We start from the raw sequence: 22,211 nt of genomic DNA on the forward strand, positions 1-22,211 counted from the left end.
GTTTGACGATTCTAGTCACAGATGGAACTCAATTCCCCTCAAAGTGCCAGTGACCTAATACAGGTAAACACAATGAAATGTGCCCTACTTTATATTCTACATGGAGCATTGTGCGTTTGAGATATTAAGTAATTTCTTGCAGATGATCCATGTTTGGCTTTGTGAATGTCGAATATTTGATTATTCCTTCATGCCACCCACAGATTTTCTACCATGAACATTTTTTGTTATTCACATCCCTACTGGCTATGAAGTCAGGAAGCTACAGGGACTACACACTGCATGTAGAATATAATTACAAAGATGGTTTCCCCTAGAATATTCAGGTCTGCTTCGGTCAGATAGAAACTGGCAGTCTGAAATTCATATTAGCATTTAAATGTTTGTTCATTTGTTCACTTGGTATATGAAGACTTAAAACAAAATGATCACAAGGATAGCATGACTTGGATAAAGTAGGGCTGTGCAATTAATCAAATTTGGGTCAAACGATCTCTAAACTCGCTAATATAATCGAGTTGCAATGATTATTATTATTATTTTGTGTATTTATTTTATTCATTAAATGTTTTATAGAAATTGCAGAACAGTTGGATACATATTTGTACATTATTTTCTATTCTAACATTTTGTGTATTTTTTTGAGGGCAAATTTCAAAGTTCCCAGTTTCACAGTGCTCCTACTGCATTCATAGTGGTGAACTACCTTCATATACTTATAATTATCACGATCCGTGATATGTATTGATGATCCATAGTGGTAAACTACCATCAGACCTATAATTATCATTATCTGTTATATGTATTGATCATCCATAGTGGTACACTACCATCATAGACATAAATATCACTATTTGTTACATGTATTGATCATCCATAGTGGTAAACTACCATCATAGACCTAACAACCGCTACAGAAAACTCCTTTCTGCCTGCGGGTTCTCTGCACAGAGAACAGACTTTATCTAATATAAAATATAATATAATATAAAATATTAGATAAGGTAATTCATCTGTTGATTGTCTTTAATGATCATCACACAAGTAGGAAGTGATTAGCAAATTCTGAGTAGCAAACTCAGATGTATATATACATTTTTGAAAATCACCCATGGAAATGTACATAAAAAAAATTGTTGCATCGAGATGCATCAATAATTGTTTTAGAATCAAATCGTTGACCTCTGAATCTGAATCGAATCGTGAGGTGCCAAGAGATTCCCACCCCTAATAATTATCACAATCTGTTATATGTATTGTATATGTGGACTCCCGGAGCTCTATATCTAAATAATATAATATTACATAATATATAGGTCCAGAGGAGTCAACTAAACCCGTCCACAGTGGATGATGTGCTTTTTTGTACAGCAAACTAAAGCAGCATGCCAAACATCAGATAGTGTAATTCCCCAGCGTTACATCTAATGTGTAATTTTCCTTCGGGTGCGGGTCGGGTGTCAATATCAATTTATAGCGGGTCTGGTCAGGTGCGGACTGTAATTCCCGTTACTGTCGGAACACGGTCGGATACAGTTTTTAAGTATTGCGGGTACGGGCGGGTGGGGGTTTGTAAAATAAGACACGTGTATTGATTCTCGGCCATGGTGAAGAAGGAATTGGGTGAAGAAACTTTGGCTTTGACTCTCTGAAGTCCAGATTGAACCACGACTTCAGATTGATGTGGAAGGACCAGAGACGTCGGAGAACCCAACGCAGTCGTTTATTCATAATATCATCCAGGCGCACACAGCTTTTGGCTGTGATATTATATATTATATTTAGTGCTATCAGTTAAACACGTTATTAACGAACCCATTTTAACAGCATAATTTTTTTTATCCTGAGATTAACGTTCTTTAATCTGCGGGGAAAAATGCCCAATCTGGCGACACCTGCTGAATGTCCTCACACTCATCAACGTAAATCAATGAGACCAACTGAAAACGAAGCCATATAAAACTTAACTGTGATTCTGAATAAAGTATAAATGATATCGAAATTCTGTTTTGATATTATAAAAAATATATATTAATATAGAGATTATTTGCTCCAAATGTGAATGACTGCTCCAAGTGAGAATGTTAGTGTGAAATTGAACACTACATTATATGCCAATGTTGTTTTCAATTAAAAAACATTTACACAAAGCAAGCCGAATAGACATTTAGAATAGACAAAAATGTGCGATTAATCCCGATTAAATATTTTAATATTTATATAGAACATGGTCAAAAGCTGTGTGCGCCTCCGGATGGTATTATGAATAAACAACTGTGTCTCTGGTACTACATCATTGCTTCTTTAGCGCTCGTGTGATCTACCGGTCACGTCAAAATCCATACCGTAGCACAAATTCACACCAGTGTACTCTCTATACCGTTCATACCATACACCCATAAGTCCCACACACTGGAACTAGTGCTTGTAGTTTTTTTTAAACTGCTTTCAATGACGCAAAAATCTTTATTTTGCGTCATTGTTAGCGTCAAAGTTGTGTTTGTCTTCAAGCTGGTTTGCTAAAGAGGCTAATGTAGCCAACAATGACTAGCCAATGAGAAACGGGATCGCTATAAGTGCTGCAAGCCAGGAAATTACATCATGTTCTCACTAGGCCTACACGATTCGGGGAAAAATATGAATCCCGATGTTTTAGTTTAGAATTTATATCGCGATTCTCTGCCATGATTTTTTCTCACGAAATGTAATGTTTATTCATGGCGAAATCAGTCACAATGAAGTGGACAGTTAGGCTCTGGACCTTAAATCAGTCGTTGCTGCAAAATAATCTGTTTCCTGCACTTCTGCCTTGACTACATCCCGCACTTTCTTATAGGAGCTGGCAATGCAACGGATGAAAAATTGTTGCGGGAGCGTATTGAGTAGCGTTTGTCCAATGTATGGATCATCTTTCGTAATCTGTCACGTTCTACGGTGTTTATTGGAACCATATCTTTTGCTAGATGGTAAGCAATTGCGTCTGTTATTTCCTTACTCCTACTGGAGTTACGTGGGTATGGGGTCGCATTGTGCAAGGTGTCAGTAATAGATGTCTGCGTTGTGCTGACATCTGCGTTGCGCTGTGCTGCATTTTATTTATTTTACAATTCAAAAATGAAAAAAAAAAAAAAACTGTCTTCTAAATTAAGGAAATGATACTGAGAAACAAATAATACCATTATAAGCAACGAGTGAACTTAATAAGCAATCGAAATACTTTTTGCAACCACCGCCTCTTTCCCATGACATTTAGTTTTCACCTTAAATATGAGACAGATGTAATTAAGGCAACCTGGTCTTACAGGAATCCGGGAAATGAGTCGGTCTATGTCCCGTTTGCAAAAAATAATGCCCATAAAAGGTTTCGGAGTTCGGAGTCAAAGCCCTAGTCCATACACTGGTAAACAGTGATGGCGTTTGTTATCTCGTTCCACTGCTGGCTTTTTTTGTCGTAAGCTTTGGAAAATGCCTGCAGAAGCGATGTCTGAGATGCAGAGACAGCTTCACGCTACCAGTGTCTGTCTCGTACGGTGTGGAATGAGAGCTTGTGAAGGGACACAGGCGCGCTTGCTGCGCGGCTGTGTGCTTGCGCAATAGCATACTGCATGAGAAGGCAGTATCTCTGTCAAATCTGTCCCTGAGAAAAGTAACGTTGCGCGGAATTGAAAAAGGAACTACGTTTCGTTAGTATTTTCCCATATATAGGCCTACCATATTTTCAGTAGTTACGTGTAACTTGACTTTGAACAAGTACATGAACAAGTAGTTACCTAACGCGTTACACACAACCCTGTCTACCGTGTGTCAGTCGGCTCATAAAAAAAAAAGAGAATCGAAGTAATTTAAAACTTAAATTGCGCACAGGGGTGAATCAAGATCGATTTTATAACAATTTGTCGTGTAGGCCTAGTTCTCACTAGAGCAGGTCGGACGTACCGACGTTCCGTACAAATGGATTATCTCTCTCCGTCGTGCTGTGCCTCTGGCTCACACAGTGTTGCCAGATTGGGTAAAATTTCCCACACAATCTGGCAATACTGGCTGCAGCGTGTTGGTCCCAGGGTTGCCAGATTCGGCGGGAAACCATGCCCAATCTGGCAACGCTGCTCACACACACTAGCACACACCCCGGCCCCGCTCTTCCACTCACGTCACTTTTTAAAATCCCCTTCAGCGCGAAACATGGAGACTGTCAAACGCATTTGCCACATCCTGCTCCAACAGTTTTTGACTCATTAATTTGAAATTGTTTAGCTACCCTGGCCTACACCCAAATTTAGGATTGAGTTTGCAATCAGCATGGAAGGTTAACGGGCACAGCAACGCAGGCAGGTGGGAAATGAAAGCACAGCGGCGCCCCCAACGTAGAATGACGAGTTGGAGTGCAGCAACCACTATGTTATTGCGTCAACAAATATCGATATATATCTTATATCGACATTCTGCTTGAAAATATCGAGATATGACTTTTGGTCAGCCCTAAGCGAGAGTAAGGGTGAGGGTGGTGAAAAGGATGCAGTCTTCTTCACTAGACTATATAGGTTGAGTAGGCCACCTGTCTTTTTCACCTGTGCGATTATATCGGAATATGCCACATATTCGCATCACGGCTGATGTAAATGTGTTTTTTAAACGCCGTTCTGACATTTTCGCATCATTAGCATTTGATACGCATCTGGTGTACAAGCACCTTGAGCCACAACTTTTCTCTGCAAGTTTTGCAGATTTGATATCCATCGTCTTAAACAACCCCGGTCATACTCCCACCCTGATGTCCACAGCCATTTGGGTGGTTACAAAGCTTCCATGCTTCTTCGCTCAGCAATTGTTTAACTAATGTAAGTAAGCATCCCTAACACAAATAAGGGAGGAATCGTTTTCGTTCCGTTTGCAGTCTGCAGGTTGCACCAGCAATTGCTATGTTTGTATCTAAATTTGTATGTAACTTCTCACTGTACAACCGTTGTTCATAGAAAATTAATGTACCAATATCCCCTTTTGAGTGCGAGACCAGAAACACTTGGTGTAGCTAAGCCTTTACCGTTAGTGAAACGGGCTAATCCCTACAGACCTGACGTCCCCCTACAGACCTAGACCTGACGTCACTCTACAGACCTAGACCTGACGTCACTCTACAGCCCTAGACCTGACGTCACTCTACAGCCCTAGACCTGACGTCACCCTACAGACATAAACCTGACGTCACTCTACAGCCCTAGACCTGACGTCACCCTACAGCCCTAGACCTGACGTCACCCTACAGCCCTAGACCTGACGTCACCCTACAGACATAGACCTGACGTCACTCTACAGACATAGACCTGACGTTACCCAACAGACCTAGACCTGACGTCACCCTACAGACTTAGACCTGACGTCACTCTACAGCCCTAGACCTGACGTCACTCTACAGCCCTAGACCTGACGTCACTCTACAGCCCTAGACCTGACGTCACTCTACAGCCCTAGACCTGACGTCACTCTACAGACATAGACCTGACGTTACCCAACAGACCTAGACCTGACGTCACCCTACAGACATAGACCTGACGTCACTCTACAGACATAGACCTAGGCCTGTCGCGATAAGCAATAAATCAATTAATCGCACAATAAATTCAAATGAGACGATAATTTTGCCGTCCGTGATAAATGAGCTTTTTTTTAATTTTTTTTTTTCGTGTCTCTCTCTATCAAAGAGACTGGATGACAAGAGTTTTCACTCCGGAGCATCGGCCTCGACAGACCCCTCTCGCTTCCTTGACGTAATGAGGAGTGTCAGTCAATGGTCAGCCGCATGGTCTCTGTGTGGGGAGGCGGAGCCCTGGCGTTACACAGAGTCAGAGCCCGTCTATATGCCCGTCTTCCTAGACATTCTCTGCCAGAGTGCAGCATGAGAGCCCCGTGAGGAGTAGCAAGCCAGAGAAAACGCTAGTTGAGATTTGGAGGAATGAAAAACAAAGATGGAATTGGTTTCAAAGCCGAACACGACAGATGCTGTGCGGGAGCACTTCAGGTTCAAACCAAATGACCGTGGTGAACCACTTAACCTGTGCGAGCCGGTATATCGCATTTGTTGTAAAACGGTAGAAACTAAACGAGCCAATACAACAAACATGCATCTGCACCTAAAGCATAATCATCCGATGCAGTTTTCCCAGCTGCGAAAAAAAAACAGATCATGGAACGTCTCCGTCTTCAGTCCACAATCACTGGGGCGTTTAGTCGACAAAGTACAAACAGGACAGTTCAAATGGTGTGCACTCACTGACAGTTGTAGTTCGCTTCATGTAGTTTTATTTCAATTTTATTTATCGTTTTTGGTTTTGTTTATTTATTTTGGATATTTAAAATGAAGGGGCAGGTGAGTTTGCCGGAGGCTACTCTCATTTTTTGCGACGCTGCCCCATTTTGCTAGCCTATAAATCCAGACCCACATCTAGAAAGCTGTAGGGTCTGGCAACGAGTAATGAAAATGGCCCAACTCGAGGGGCGGCACCAAGCATGCATTTGAAAATATCACTGCACGCAATTGGATAATACTACGACCAATCAGAAGATTACAAGGGGTGACTTATCCAGACCAGTGGAGCTAACCAATAGATAAGACTCTTGCCTAGGGTTGGGTACCGAGGACCGAGTGGTACCGGTGGCAACATGGTTCTACCCGGACCGAATGACCGGACCCTCTTGTGGTCGGAAAAATTGCAGAGCACTTTCCTCCCCTGCTGCCCAGCTGCAGCCATCATGTCCAAAGTAAAATGCTCTCGCCTTACTTTCCTAAAACAAAAAATGACAAAAAATGAGCAGCACATGTAAGTGCAATACAACTATTTTGTGTAAGGGGGGAAATACCTCCAATTTGATGAAACACTTAGTGTTTGGAATAACGTTGTTTAAATGAACGGCATTAGGTAACGCCGTTATTTTTTCAGTAACGGGGTAATCTGACTAATTACTGTATCTTTTGTTACAACGCCGTTATCGTTACTGAACGTTAAATGTGGTGCGTTACTATGAATTGATTGAATAAACTGCGTAATCCGAACGCACCCCTGGCTCCATACACAAACTGCTAGTGAGGAGACCGGCTGGTTCAACAACAAGATAAGCGATTATGATTGGCTACGGCAGAGTCATGTTTCATGGTAGCCAATCGGAGCCAGTGTTTTTACACACAAGCCAGGCCACAAGCACCACACACACACCAAACAGATTCGAAGAAGCAGCAGAGATGGTGAGTCCGGAGCAATCCGATGAAAAGCTGGCATTTTCAAGGTGGAGATATAAGCACTACTTCAAATTCATTGACATATAGCAACTTTTTTTTTTTTTACAGTAACACAAATAGTTACTTTCCCTGGTAACTTTTATTTTAAAAGTTAAAGTACTCTCGTTACTTTTATTATAAAGTAATTCAGTTACTAACTCTAACTAATTTACTTTTTGGAACAAGTAGTGAGTAACTATAACTAATTACTTTTTTAAAGTAACGTTCCCAACACAATATACTTACTGAGTTAGCAGCACTAGTAAAAAAGGCTGCAATTACATGTGATGGGTGGACCAGCCTCACTACATCACAGTAACAGCACACTATGTTAGCCAAGGTACCTCTGAGCAGAAAGTGCTTCACACCAAAGCAGTGTATGAAACTATAAACAAAGAGACAATTTTTTTTATAACCTACAGTGACAATTTTATTTGTTTAAATAGGTCTATACCTTTTCGCAAAGCCTAAGTTGCTCATGTCTTACCATTTTTAATAATAATTAAAAATGGAATAATTTCAACAATTGAATCAGTTGTTTGGTCTTTATTTTAAAGAAGGTGTCATCTTGGTTCTGGTACTGTTAGGAACTGGTACCTTTTCAAAGAATCAGTGTTGGCATGGCATTTCTATAAAAAAAGAAAAAAGTACGGAACCGGAAAACGGAACCGTTTAGGAACCGGCATCGGTTTACAGGAATCGAAATCGAATCAGAATCGAAATATTTAAAACGATACCCAACCCTACTCTTGCCGTATCCGTCGGTGAAACAGCAACGCTTTTGGTCCGCCTATATCAGATACACCAATGTGATTGGTTAATGTTCTGGGCCAGGGGAATCGGGGAGTGAGTATATTGCTTGTTCCCAGAGTGACCCGCTGAACAAATTCAAATTGTGCTCTCGCGAAAATCCTAGATTTCCAGGGTACCATTTTGCAACGCTTAGAAACGGCGGTAGCTTTCTTAGCTTTTCTGACTCTGCGCACACAGCCAAGAAGTCCTGAATAGATTCTCTCATTGAATCTGTGGATGCGCTACCACTAGTGCTAGGTGGTTTGAGGAGGCATGCTCTGGTAACAGATATTTTCCTTGTTCTTCACATGGACAGACTTTCAGTGGTCATCGCAGGTATTTTTTACAGGTTCAATCTAGGGATGGGCGATATGGCCTAAAATCCATATTGCGATATACATTGCAGCCTCTTGCGATAACAATATATATATCACAATATATAAATCATAATAGAACCATTTCAGAACAGGTTACATAGACCTTAAGGAAAGCCAAACTGCTAAATGTATTTTAAAAAAACGAAAGAAAGAAATATAGAATATCGTTTTGAGAACATTTATTGTGCAAAACTGTAATCCTACAACATAACGTTGCAGATAAATAAAATCTGCACACGCGGAAACAAGTTGGAACTGCACCATTTGGACGAATGAATTCAGCCAAAACTACAATATATTAAACAAACAATATGCAAAGGAAGCGTATACTGTATTCAGGTTATCCTGTATTCGCGCTACACACCGACTCTTTGTGACGTCCGTGCCCATGAAAGGAGCACCATCTACAGCTTCTCTCACCAGCTCAGACAGGGGGGCCCGTCTGAATCCCCCCGCTTCATATTCTAGGAACTATGTTGACATTAAAGTACTATGACTGCAATCATGATGTACACTTTGGTTACACTGTTTTTTAGAGAGATAATTACATTGAAAATCTATGGATGTGTGAATAAGGTCAAGACTAGGTCTACGACTTTTAGTGCAAACCTACATAAGAAATTCAACACTGGGAGAATGAAGCCCACTCAAAGGCAGGCTGGTTATTACATGCTATAAAAAAAAGAATCAACAAAAAGCTATTTCTTTGGTTGAGTGAAATTACCTTTATTGTAGGTGAAGATTAATTATGTCAAAGTATGATAACCTTAATGATGGCGCATCTTGTGCACAATACTTTTTGAGTCACGTGATTGGCTCCCTGCATTTGTCAAATTCAATCACTGATCACATGTTTAGGGCGCATATCAGCCGATAAGGATCGGTGCCAGATCAATCAGTGCGTCAACAGTATTTCCAAGCTTCTTTTGTGCATGCGCACATTCTGCAAAGAAGGACATTGAAAATATCTGGGGTTTTGCAGTCAAACACGTTTTTAAAGTAATATTTTGAAGGGCGCAGAGTGATTCGTTCAGACGGTGTCGCCGTGCGCTCTGTTTTTAGTGTTTAAGAGTGTTCCGATAGATAAAACCGCCTTAATATCAGTGTACGAAAACCCAAGTGCAGGACCCTATGATCTGGGGGTTTTGAGAAGGGGTTTCGGTTGCATCATGACTTTTGAGAAACATGTCAAAGAGGCCATCTAAGACGGAACAGTCCTCTTAGAAACTAAAAATGATCGACCCTAACCCTAAATTCAGAGCACAGCAATGCCGGGACTATTATGAGTCAGGGAATAAACTGTTACAAGAACAAGGAACAGCACCGTGTTACCAGAGCATGCCTCCTTAAAGCACCATATATGAGAGCAGCCTCCGACAAACTCACCTGCCCTGTGTGTTCAAAAGGGCCATTATACAGAATATCATTCTAAACATAGTCATCAGTGATATTCTAAAAGACAAGCTATCGTGGTGAATTATAGCAATGATTCCAAAAGCTGTCTGCCTGTCAACCTAGCTGACGATCGTTCCATAGTTCCAAATAGTGTACAATAGTATAAAAAGATACTTTGGGTGCATCCTTAAAAATATACTGTTATATCTTATTCAATTGTTGACGTTTTATTAATTCACATAAGTAGACATCTTTCTGATGATAAAATTAGCACAAATCGTAAACAAAAACTTTTTACAGATTTAACAGGGCTCTACAATTGTTGATCATCCCTTAAATCACCAATATGCGATCTGATCGCAAAAAGATGTTGATCAATAAATTTCCCTCCATCGGTTCATTTTCTGATTAAAATCGATCTTCATTTAAATGTTCCAATATCGATTAATAAAATCCCATGATCGATTTTTTTATCCATCCCCTTTCCTGTGGAAGCGTCAAGTGGCCGCGTGAGAGACGTGCATTACAAAACAAATAAAAATGCATGGAGCCAATACATACAAAGTTGTATGAATAGAAATGCTGGCCAAGCAGGTGGCACAAATGGATTAATTAATTATTCTACTCGTGCGAAACCTTAGCTCAAGTTGAAATATTTGACCTTTCCCCGCAAATTTCCCATGATGCTTTGTCGTGACAGCCTATCCGTGTACAATCCCTTAAGTCCAGATTGAACTCCAAAAAGGAGGAGAAAGTGATTTTTGCGGTCTGAGGACTCCCGGAGCTCTATAATATCTATATAATATCACTCGCATTGGTGGTTATCTCGGCCATGGTTGAGAATGAATTGGCAGAAAGAAGTATTGGCGTTCAAAAGATAGCCCCTACTCCGATATTCTTCAAAACACTTGGCAAGTGTTGAAATTCACGCAATCAAACATGTGTACTCACAGCCAAGCAACAGCCAAGCAACTTGGCTGTTTCTTGGTTCTTATTGAAATTGGAATACAGATTGTCTTTTTGAATTGTTTCCAAACGTTTAAGAGCGCCATAGGTTCATTGTTTGGCTTTTACGAGTGCCGCATAGGCCTACATTTGTTATTATTTTCAAGTAGTTGTTCACTTAAAGTGGTTTGTATGATTATTGTTGGCGATAAGTTCTTATTCTGTAATACAGATTATGTCTTTTTGAATCGTTTCCCGTGTTTAAGAGCGCATTGTTCAGCTTTTACAAGCACCGCATAGATGCACGGATGAGCTGTAATGTCATCCACACACGCTGCTTAATATCAATAATCGACCCGCCACTCACCTGAAGCAATGTTTTTTTTCAATTGATACCCGCAACCCGCCCGATCATAATTCATAGGGTGACCACTAGGGATGGGCATGATTAATCGATGATTGATCATTGATCGTTAAGAATTTTGTTGATTACGTGATATTTTTATTGATCAAAAGGAGATTGTGTTGCATAGTGGGAGAACGGAACAGCCAAGCGGTTTAATACAGATTGTCTTTTTCAATTGTTTCCTGTGTTGAGCGCATTGTTCAGCTTTTACGAACATTGTGCTCAAGTTAACAGTCTTGTATTATTGTTGACCTATAAATACTTGTTGGAATCAGGATTTCATTTAGAAAAACATGCTGCATTGTGTGTTTTCTAGCAACGGGAATTTTTAACAATATATATAATATATATATTGATGGCACTGTTGCACATTGGCTGTTTCGCGCGCACACTAAATTTAGCCTCACAAGCAGCTCTCACATTATTTATTTACACTGGCTGCCTGGTTAAACATTTAAGTTGTTCATAATACACTGAAAATATGTGTACATGATTCATATATTCACATACTCTCTCAATTCCAGGGTGCTGCTAAGAACTGTTCGTTTTTGATGAGGGTGTCTGAGAGAGGGTTGGGCCTCTCAGTATAACGCTACGGTGTATGTGGATGTGTGGGGCTTCATCTGAGCAGCGGCTCATTCTGATGTCCGTGTCCCAGTGAGGGTTAGGCTCAGTCTAACTCCACTGTGTGTGTGGAGTCTTTCATATAGAAGACTGCTCGTTAAAGCGCTCATACACAACAACGGTACTAACAAAGAATCACAACGTTACCATTGCTCGTAACAACCCCCCCCCCCCTTCCTTTTCAAAATACTTATTATTTTTGCATAAAGTTAGTGTTTGAATTCCAGCTGATCAGCAGGTCCACTCACACTTAACGGAGCTGTGGACCCGCCCAGTTACACAGAGTACTCAGTTGTTGATTGGTCATTTGGAGATTTTTGAAACTTGAAACAGAGGGGTTTTATATTTGTTATTGTACTTATGTGTTTTACTGGCTGCAGTACTGGAGATTTATGAAATGGACTGATGTTTTTTTATTTTCCTACTCCTACTAGCTCCTGAAATCTTAGACTTGAAACAGTTCTGCTCAAAGTCACTTCCAAACAAAAGGAGAATAAAGTGCCTTTCATTTGTATTAAGGTGACAGGATTATTAAAAAAAAAAATCATAATGCATGTGGTTATTCTGGGAATTGAAAGAAAATTAACCATATTGTGATATATATCGTTATGGAGATATGAAATGACCCATATTGTGTTATATATCGTTATGAAGATATGAGATGACTCATATCGTGATATATGTTGTTATGGAGATATGAAATGAGTCCCATATGGTGATAGGAGGTTTTGTCCCTATCCACAGCCCTACACTATAATGTGGTTACATGGCCCACTCAAACAGTCCCACAGTAGACATGGCAAAGTCCTAGTGTGGCCTTATCTAATGGATGTTGGTGTATAGTTACATACACTAGAATGTGGTTGCATGACCCACTCCAATACTAACAATAGTAACTAACAATAGTAGTAGAAATCGTCTTACTGGCATGGGCTGTCTGCTCAAATAATCACATGACTCACAGCTGTCTGGTCTGGCCAGCCCGACCACTGCATCTCTCTCCCTCTAGTCCAACCCACCAGAAAACAGAACTACACCATCTGCAGCAGATGTTTCTCTAGCGAGGCCGACAAGGAAATACACAGCTCAATTCAATCAAGAACGGAATCAGTTGCAGGCCATTTTAATTACACATAAGAAGCTGAAAGAGGAGACCTGGACAACAGTTTGATGCAGCAGGTCTAGCCGGAAGTGGATAGATGCAGAGCAGCGCTCTCCGTGTCCAGCAGCAGACATGGCGAGTGCCCTCCTGACGACTGGGAGCGCCGCAGCCCAGCATTAACACAACAATGTCCAGCTGCTTGAATGGACCAGGACCAGGACCGGGATGAGAGCCACACAATGGGGGACAAAGGGCTGGGTTCCGGGAGGGATGGGGGCAGGGGGGGAAAAGAGAGCCAGAGAGAGAGAGGTCGACAGAAGGGCCAGCGGGACACAAAAATCAATCATTTGTTCCACAGCAAACAAACCAGCCAGTGTGTGTGTGTGAGGCGACCAGTAACCTAGAAGTGGATGAGCATGTGGGTGGGGACGAAACCTGATCAGCTCTATCTGGCTCGCTGCATCTCTGGACTACACTGAAATAAATAGGCAATAGGCACAACATTTGCTTCAATAACTATTCAAGACAATACAGGCACTGTGCAAACCGGTTTTCTCCATCCGCTGATGATATATTAGTGCTGTAATGTTTCTTTTGGGGAAAAAAAAATTTCATGAACTTTAAATTTTTGCTGATTCTTTTGCAATCCAATGACTGTCATTACCATTTTGGAGGTGTACTGGAAAATGACAATCATTAGACAGACAATTATGTAATTAATGCAGTGACTCAGTTCTTACCAAATAACATTTCTTAGGCTGCTCCTAGTTGACTGAATATGACTAGGAATTATGGGGACCCGCATACGAAACATAGAACTGCATACATAATCTTTACCATCTTTATCTCTCCCCCTCTCCTTGTCTCTCTCTCGTTGTGTTGCATCACAGAGCAAAGCCATAGAAATGTACAAGCAGCCATCTTTGTCTCAGTGTCTATTTATACATCTATGGCTTTCCCCAGACTGTTCCCGCCAGGGGATGTCTAGCAATGAGAATTAGCCTCTAATCTTAAAGCTAAACTTAACCTATGTTCATATCCTAGAAAAGGAGGCATAACTGCCCGTACAGGAAATGTGGGTATGACAAAAACAACACTTGAGTTACCTACGTGTACATTTGAATCACGGTTTCTGGTTGAGAAGAGATCTAGGGTGGGAGATCATACACAGCTGAATGGGTAGAAACTAGTTTTTTCAAGATAAGCAACATTTTTTGAGAAGTGCCATGAGGTAAGCTTACACTTTGGCCCAACAGACCTCTCCCTCTCTCGCCCCGTGATCCGTCGCTGCGTGACAAAACACATTTACATAACATTTCCATTTCCTCCTTTTGCCTGACGAGTGCAAATGCGAGAAAGAGACATAAGGCCCGGCCCTGCCTCCACATTCAAGCTAGAGATGTATGCTGTGTGCTAGTGTTTGATCAGTCACACCCAATCCTTTAAACATGCACACACACGGTTACCATTTTGAATTTCTACATCATTCACTTACTGCAGCCAGGGTCCTACCTGCATGAGAAAGAGTCTACCAGCCAAGCAATTGTTTTGATATGTTAGCCTAACATAGATTTACTAGCTAAAACTAAGCTAACTAGCTGAAAATACTGCATTTTTTTAAATATCAAATAAATAATGTACACTGCCTTTCTGACAATATGGCTAAAAGTTTTCTTTGACAACATTTTTGTTTCATGTTAAAAGAAAACAACTTAACATGGAGATGTGAAAGGGATAGGTGGTGTTAGGCAGGACAAAATGGCTGAGTGGTTCTTTTCACCACTATTCCTCATTTGCTCCCCTTCATTTGCTTTTCTCTCCCTCAACTACTTTCTCTTTTCCTCCAACTGACAACACCCTTTGAGCAAACACGCTGAGTATTATGCCAATAGCATTTCTGACTGGGTTTTACCTGACCCTGGGTGCATTCTGGCAATGTGCTTGTTTATGTATGAGGTGGACGGAGAGCGAGAGGCTAAACCTAAAATGGCTTCCATATGTTTAGAACAAGGTAAAGAAAGAACCATTTCATTTGGATCGTTCTTTTCTAAGCAAAAAGGTAGAGCGTAGCTCCCATCATGAAGCCAAGGAGAGAACATGGCAGTAGGAGAAAAAGACTAAGGCAGAGAGGAGCTTATTACGTAGCTCGTCTGTCCCTCTCTGCCCCAGCCTTTTTTTTCCCAGCCTCCTCCTCCTACATTATTCTCCCAAGAAGCCTTGCTGTTCGGCACATAAAGAATAAGCCTGCAGAGCACCCTGCAACACGGCTCCCTGAGCACTGAGGCAGTGCTGAGGAACGGACGCGCCCCATTGGAGCTGCTCCAGCATGCCTGGGCCAATAGGAATCGGGCAGAGGGACGGGCGTCACACACTAGCTTGTTTTTTAACCTCATTGTGCAAGAAGACAAGCACGACACAAATGCAGAAGGTAGAAGCCGGGATCAAGATGTTTTTTCAAATATGCAAATAGAAATACAAAGTCCTAGGACCCCCCCACCCCCGACACACTCCTGGTCATTACCAATACTCTAAGACAATACAAGCAACCTTTCAGACAAATCTAAAGGGCTTAAAGATATCGTGAACCATGTCAACCAATAACAATATTAAGGGAAGTTAAATAATATCCAATGAGTCAAATAGATGATTCATTGGTCTTTATTGTTATTGTTATTATTATTATTATTATTATTATAATACAGGCATGTTGCATGAATTCCCTTTTTCTAATGAAGAGGATTAGGAGTAGAACATTTAACCACCGGCTAAGGCTTAGAAGTCTTGAAAAAAACATTTTCAAAGTTGATACATTTCATAAAAGGAAAAAAACGGATATGGTGGCAGATTACAGTGCAGCCATCTGAATCAAATTAGATTGTTGAAATTATTACACCTACATTTCCAATATCAGCAAAATAACTCTTAGGTAATCTTCATTTTGTCCTTAGCCTCACAACTGTGGATTTGTGACGTTGTCTTTAAGACTTGCATAATCACAGCACACGCACACCAACACCGTCTCAATTAACATGTCAATAGCTACACCTGCTTTTTCTGGATAATGATACAGCATGGCATCAGCATGCAAATGGGAAAGGCAGAAAACAGGGCAGCTTTCTCCTCTTCCCATTGCTAACAGCAATCCCTCTCCAAAACGGTCTTACTCCACCTCTTCAAAACTGTCTGTGGCCAGCTAAGATCCTGTCTTCCTCATCTGGAAACGGGCCAGCATCCTGCTTCATTTCCTCTCCAGGAGGTGCTCACGCACATACACACAGTGAATAATTCGTATCGGGTCTCTAATGATTTGGCTAAACGAATTGAACCAAAACTGGATGAATGCAATGAGTATTTCCTAACTAGTGATCGTACATACATGTGGGTGAGAGATAAAGAGAGCCAGAGGGACTAAGACCACTTCCTTAGCAACAGAACCGGGCCAGACAAACATGACCTGTCTGCAAATTCCTTAGATTTTTTATTTGTCAGAGGCCCGGCTTTAAGGGACAGGAGGAACTCCTAGCCGTTAGACTTAAACTCAACCCCTGGATGTTCACTAACCCCTTAACCTAGGTAACAAACAGGTTTGTTAGGCTGTTGTTTTGGATATTCACTCACCCCTTTAACTTAGGTAACAAACAGGTTTGTTAGGCTATTGTTTTGGATATTCACTCACCCCTTTAACTTAGGTAACAAACAGGTTTGTTTGGCTGCTGTTTTTGCCTTTATTTATTTATTTTTTATTATTATTATTATTATTTTTTTACAAAGAGTTGAGGAAGTAACAACAAAAGCAAACCCCAACTAGCCTCACACTGCATTGACAATCTTTTCCCAGGGTATAGCAAGTTGGGCTGAGTAAGAAAGCTCAGCATTGTGTGCCCTGCCCATGTCCCAAATTCTCCTAGCATTTCTTAGAGAGGACTGTGTACTTGTCTTTGTCTCTGGTAAAGAACCCAGCGTTTGTTCTAGATAACAAGAGGGGTCAGGCAGGGGGGGTTGGGGAACTGGGGGAGGGGGTTCTGTTGGCCAAGTTGGCAGGCTGCAGTGCACAGAGGCTATTAAAAGATGTAAAACATATTCGGAGAATGTGGGTTCTAACCAATGAAAAACATACTGGCTAAATCGCATATGGCAACACGCAGAATCCAGGGGATCCACATTTCGTACCGACAGACTTCTTTCACACTTCAGCAGGACGAAACTACACAAACGCAGAAGAAACGAAAATTCGCTGATATTACACTGTTGAGCATGTTTAGACGATTGCTGTACATCTATACGCAATAATGAACACGTATCAAACTTGTATCTACAATACATACAACACATACAAACGTACTACATTTTCTAAATAAGAAAACGTTCGACGAAATGTGACACGCTGTTCCTGAATGTGTGGGATTCGAGATCGCTGGAAAATAACACTATTGACACGTCAGACATCAGTCGGACAGAAAGCGTCCGTCGTGTGGAGGTCGTCGCACAGTCAGCCAGGCAGAGAACAACACGTCTCGGTCCTCGTCCCGGGCGGAGGACGCTGGGTCTGAGCTCAGCAATGCGAACACAGCGCAGGCGGCCATTAGTGCGGTTAAGGTGTGGGTGAATTCCACCACTAACATGCGGACGGGAGAAGCTTCCAAAACACGAACACGTTTTAAAGATGTAGCAATTAATTTAAACTTCTTACACGAAACAGGAAATGCCTCTTCTGCGTTTTGCTACATATCTAAATAACAAAATACTGTAAAATGGTGTATGGCTGTGCTCTAAACATGTCTTCATCGGGAAATTCTCGAGAAACAATGTCAGTTATTCACACGTTCAAATAAAAGATGGAGGCTAAAAAAGGAAGAACCAAACACTGGTGTTGAGCGCCAGAGGTGGGGGTTGGGAGGTGGAGAACAGCAAGTCACTACTCAGGAGATCTGCTCTCATTGATCCCACACTAAAACACAGCGTTTCATTCACTTCCCTCGCCAGCAGAAGTCCAGTGTGTGGCCACTGCCAGATGGATGTTGTTGTAAACAGTAGCCTCAGTTACACGGTTCAAATATTCTATGTAGAACAATTGTATTTTTTATTTTGTATGCAAGTTATAAATAAACACATTTGTCCACTAACCAAGTCGTACAATGATGTGTTAAGAAACTGCCTTAATTGTGTTACAACACATCAAACATCCAAAAAGTTAGCCAACTGGCTAGCATAGGCTTGTCCCCATGTCTGCTAACATGTTGTGTGTGTGGGGGGGAGCGCTTATACTGAGCTGAATAAGGCCGTTATTTTCTAACCTGTGTCTGCTAACATGTTGTGTGGATTGACCTGAATAAGGCTGGGCTTTACCAACCTATGTCTGCTTACATGTTTTGTGGAATGACCTGAATAAGGCTGGCTTTACTAACCTAAGTGTGCTAACATGTTGTGTGGAATAAGGCTGCTCTTTACTAACCCATGTCTGGTAACATGTTGAGTGCACCGAGTTGAATAAGGCTGCTCTTTACTAACCCACTTCTGCTAACGTGTGTGTGTGTGTGTGTGTGTGTGTGTGTGTGTGTGTGTGTGTGTGTGTGTGTGTGTGTGTGTGTGTGTGTGTGTGTGTGTGTGTGTGTGTGTGTGTGTGTGTGGGGGGGGGGGGGGGGGGGGGGGGGGGGGTATACACCATGGAGCTAAAAGGCTGCTCTTTAGTAACCCAATAGTGAACCACATTCAGTCCAAACCTTCTGATCCAGCGGGTTGTTACCTGGCCTTGTGCTACTAGCTAATCACAGAAGTTGATGTCGACTCCTGATCCATTTAATGTCAAAATATAACTATCTTATGATGTGAGCCTCATATCATGCACTCATGTTAAATAGTCCAACTGTATACGTTGGGCATGCTATAGTTGATCAAACCAAAAATACCAAATACCAGCTGTAACGTTGATTTACATGAACAGCACCGAGACAAACACTTAAAATAGAGGAGGCGGAATGACGTTAGACAGGGTCATTCCTTGTGTGTAAATCTTGAGAAATAATGACGGAATATAACCTACAATTGATTAACTTCTTCAATGAAACTCCAGAAAACTGTTGCATAATAGCGTAATAAGCTTAGGAGGAATAGGAGCCGACATGGAAACATTTAGGAGTATTGAGCTAGTTCATGGCTGGAGCAACAAGGACTGGGAAACATCACACGAGGACCTGATCACAAACCAATCGAAGATCAATTCAGAGAGCCACTGCAGCCTGGTCTCCTACAGGAACATTATTATCCAACATAGGAAAGACGAGACCAGAAGGGTACTGCCTAAAGAACGTACATGAAGTCACCTAGCTAGCAAGTGTTTAGCTGGTTCACTTTACAACAGGGATGGTATCTTGTAAATATGTTAAAGGTGACATATAAGTGGTATAAACATATAGTAACACAATAAAGCACTCACCTAAAGAGACATTCCCACCAGTGCAAACACGTTAATCGAATCAACAGCCAGAGGAGCCTTCGGGTATTCCAACATCAATGCTCCAGCCCAGCAGGCCCGTGGCTCGACCTCGGCGTCTCCTATATCCCTTGCCTTTAAAAGTAGCTCCCTCTCCAGGGGTAGGAAACAAACTTCTCAATGTCTTCCACGCATTGCCATAAAGTTAAATCCCCTGTCCCGGTCAGGTACAGTTATTCCATTGAGTGTCTGCTATAGGTCCCGGTTGCCTGATCCATGTATGTTAGTGTTTTGTATATATACAGTCGGTATTATAAAGGGTATATGCTGCTCTATGTGTTCAGGGCTCTGACTCTTTCTCGGGTCCTTACGTTCGCGTCGGCGCCCATCCCCCTCCTCACCGGCATCGACCGCGGGTCCAACCAAACTGACACACAACCAAGCAACGGGGTTTCCCGGTGACCAAGCAGGGGCTTCTTTGGTGGGGGGGCGTTGCGCGGATATCATACCCCTCACATCCCATTGGTCAGAGATGTGTTGGTAATAAGTCAAATAAAAAGGAAGGAACGTCATTGGTCCGCTAGGCGACTGAATGTTTTGGTAGTCTACGCACAGAGGGGCGGGCGCCATATGAAGCGGAGCTTCGTGTCCTTCGCAGTACTTGTGTTTGAGCCATTTGGAGGAGGAGAGCAGTACAGTGTGGATGCATTCGGAAGTAATTGTATATGGATTTGTTTCACATTTTGGGAATGTCGTTATTAAATGCAATTACCCTGGAACTAATTTTATCTCAGTAGTGGAATTATGTTTTTGTTTGATTTGACGTTGTATTATCTATATGGAGGAATCTAGTGGCAGACGTCAGCTACACGGGGTCTCTGTGGCCCGGTTCCAGGGACACGGGTCAGGCCCGTCAGGCCCAGTAGAATGAAGGGAGTAGGAGGGGACGCTCCTGTATGGTCTGGTAAGGGATGGGGCAGGGGAAATGACCAGTAGGTTACATCTATTCATGAAGGTCCCGCCTCGTTTACTCACCTCTTCCCAAATCTTTGCATTCGCAGATATTTATGAACAAATTCGCGTTGTAAAGCGGAAGTGTGGAACTTTAAAAAAGCGAAATTTTAACTTTATTAGGCTTTGAAGAATAGCTGTAATTTCGAGGTATTCATATGTTTCCGGTCTAAAAAGCATTTTTATATTGATATTTTTGATTATGTTAACGTCAGAATGTAATATATTGTCCTGAAGCGTGATTGGATTCTTGTCAGGTCACGGGACCTGGGATCCGGGTTATGATTGGCTGAGGTGTTCAACGTCATTTGTTGCGGTGTTCTGAGGACCAAGAAGAAAGCCGCATTGTACATTGCTATATTATGTCTGATAAGGGTTCATAAAAATAAAGGAAACATTTATGGATTGTTAAAACTTGATATATAATAAGATAGTGAAGGCTTGTAGGTCCTCATCGTAGGTTCGCTGGAGCCCCCAGAGACAAGAGATGAGATGGGGATCTTCTACACACCTTCCCAGGACTGAAGCCGCTTTAATTAGATATAGCAGATATTTATGGTTTACCAGGTTCTGAAAGGGTCGCACTAAAACAGCCTGATTCAAAGCGATCCATCATGGCCGTCTCCCCGAACCTTCACAATGGGCCCGTTGTCGCAGCGTAGCTAAAGAACTATACGGCAATTCACCATGACGTCACACTATGTTCTTCCGGGTGGCAAAAGCCGATGCATTCTCCGTTGGCACCACTAGTAAACAAACCCTTCCACGATCGAGAAAAACAGGGTAAATGGCTTGAATTAATAATTTTCTTCTTGCGGGGTGCTACGGGACGTCTCATTAATACATATATATATATATAATATATTATATTAATATAGTTTTCGTCATCGTTTCAACTTCAGATCAACAACAATGTTTTGTTGACTGTGTGACAGTCTTTGTTATTTATTTATTATTATTATTTGTGTTTACAGCCGGCTGGATGGCTTCTGGTCAGTGGTAGCCGCTCGTTCTGCCACCCGGAAGTGTCGTTACGGCTATTGTTTACTAACATTCTGAAATGCCGTATTAAGGCCACCGTCATAAAATACCTACCACGTCATATGAGGTCTACCCAGTAATGTAGGCCTACCTCGTCATATAAAGTCTAGTCTCTTAAGGTCTACCTCGTCCTATACGGTCTACCTTGTCATATAAGGCCAACCTAGTCATTTAATGGTGTGTTCCAGATGCCTCGGACACCAACCTTCTGAGTTTCACTTGTGACGTAATTTCCTGTTATAGCGTTCCCGTTCGTCTTTGTGATCGTGTCATGTCATTGGCTAGTCATTGTTAGCTACATTAGCCTCTTTAGCAAACCAGCTCGAAAACGGACAACACAACTTTACATTGTATTGCACGCACAGCAAGATCGTGCAATGCATACATTGGTGACCGGAATAAAGTAATCAAGTGTGTAAGAGCATTTAAAATCGACATTAAAATGACCAACGTGTTACAAATCCAGAGTAAATAAATCTCTTCACGGGCGCAGCCATTTTTGTTGAGAGCGTCATCACATCGCTCGGACTACTCTCAGAATTCCGAGGGGGCACGACCAAAAGGGGGCGTGCCTCCGAGAAATGCCGCAAGAAAGCTGGCAGATTGGGAAATCTCCCACTTCCGAGGCATCAGGAACACACCATAAGGCCTACCTCGTAAAAGGCCTACCTACTCATTTAAGGCCTACCTCGTCATATAAGGCCAACATCATTCAACACCGTTCCTTATCCTACATTAAAAAAAAACTCACAATCTCCTGAAATCGAATGTATTCTCATTAACTGGTTAATGTTGGATATGGAAAACAAATCATTCAG

The 22,211-nt window shown here is 41.8% G+C and overlaps 1 protein-coding gene across 3 annotated transcripts in view; it reads right to left on the reverse strand.

Annotated features, from left to right (window-relative positions):
- setd5 (SET domain containing 5) overlaps positions 1–19,750 on the reverse strand; it is a 40,411-nt gene extending 20,661 nt beyond the window's left edge. For all 3 annotated transcript variants that reach the window (XM_084463991.1, XM_084463990.1, XM_084463989.1), the window contains exon 1: positions 19,345–19,750. The gene's annotated coding sequence lies outside the window, so the exon portion shown is untranslated. The remainder of the gene's footprint in view (positions 1–19,344) is intronic.
- Positions 19,751–22,211: the final 2,461 nt, after the last annotated feature.

Source organism: Micromesistius poutassou (genome assembly GCF_964030765.1).
Source record: "Micromesistius poutassou genome assembly, chromosome: 2".
NCBI classification, from domain to species: domain Eukaryota; kingdom Metazoa; phylum Chordata; class Actinopteri; order Gadiformes; family Gadidae; genus Micromesistius; species Micromesistius poutassou.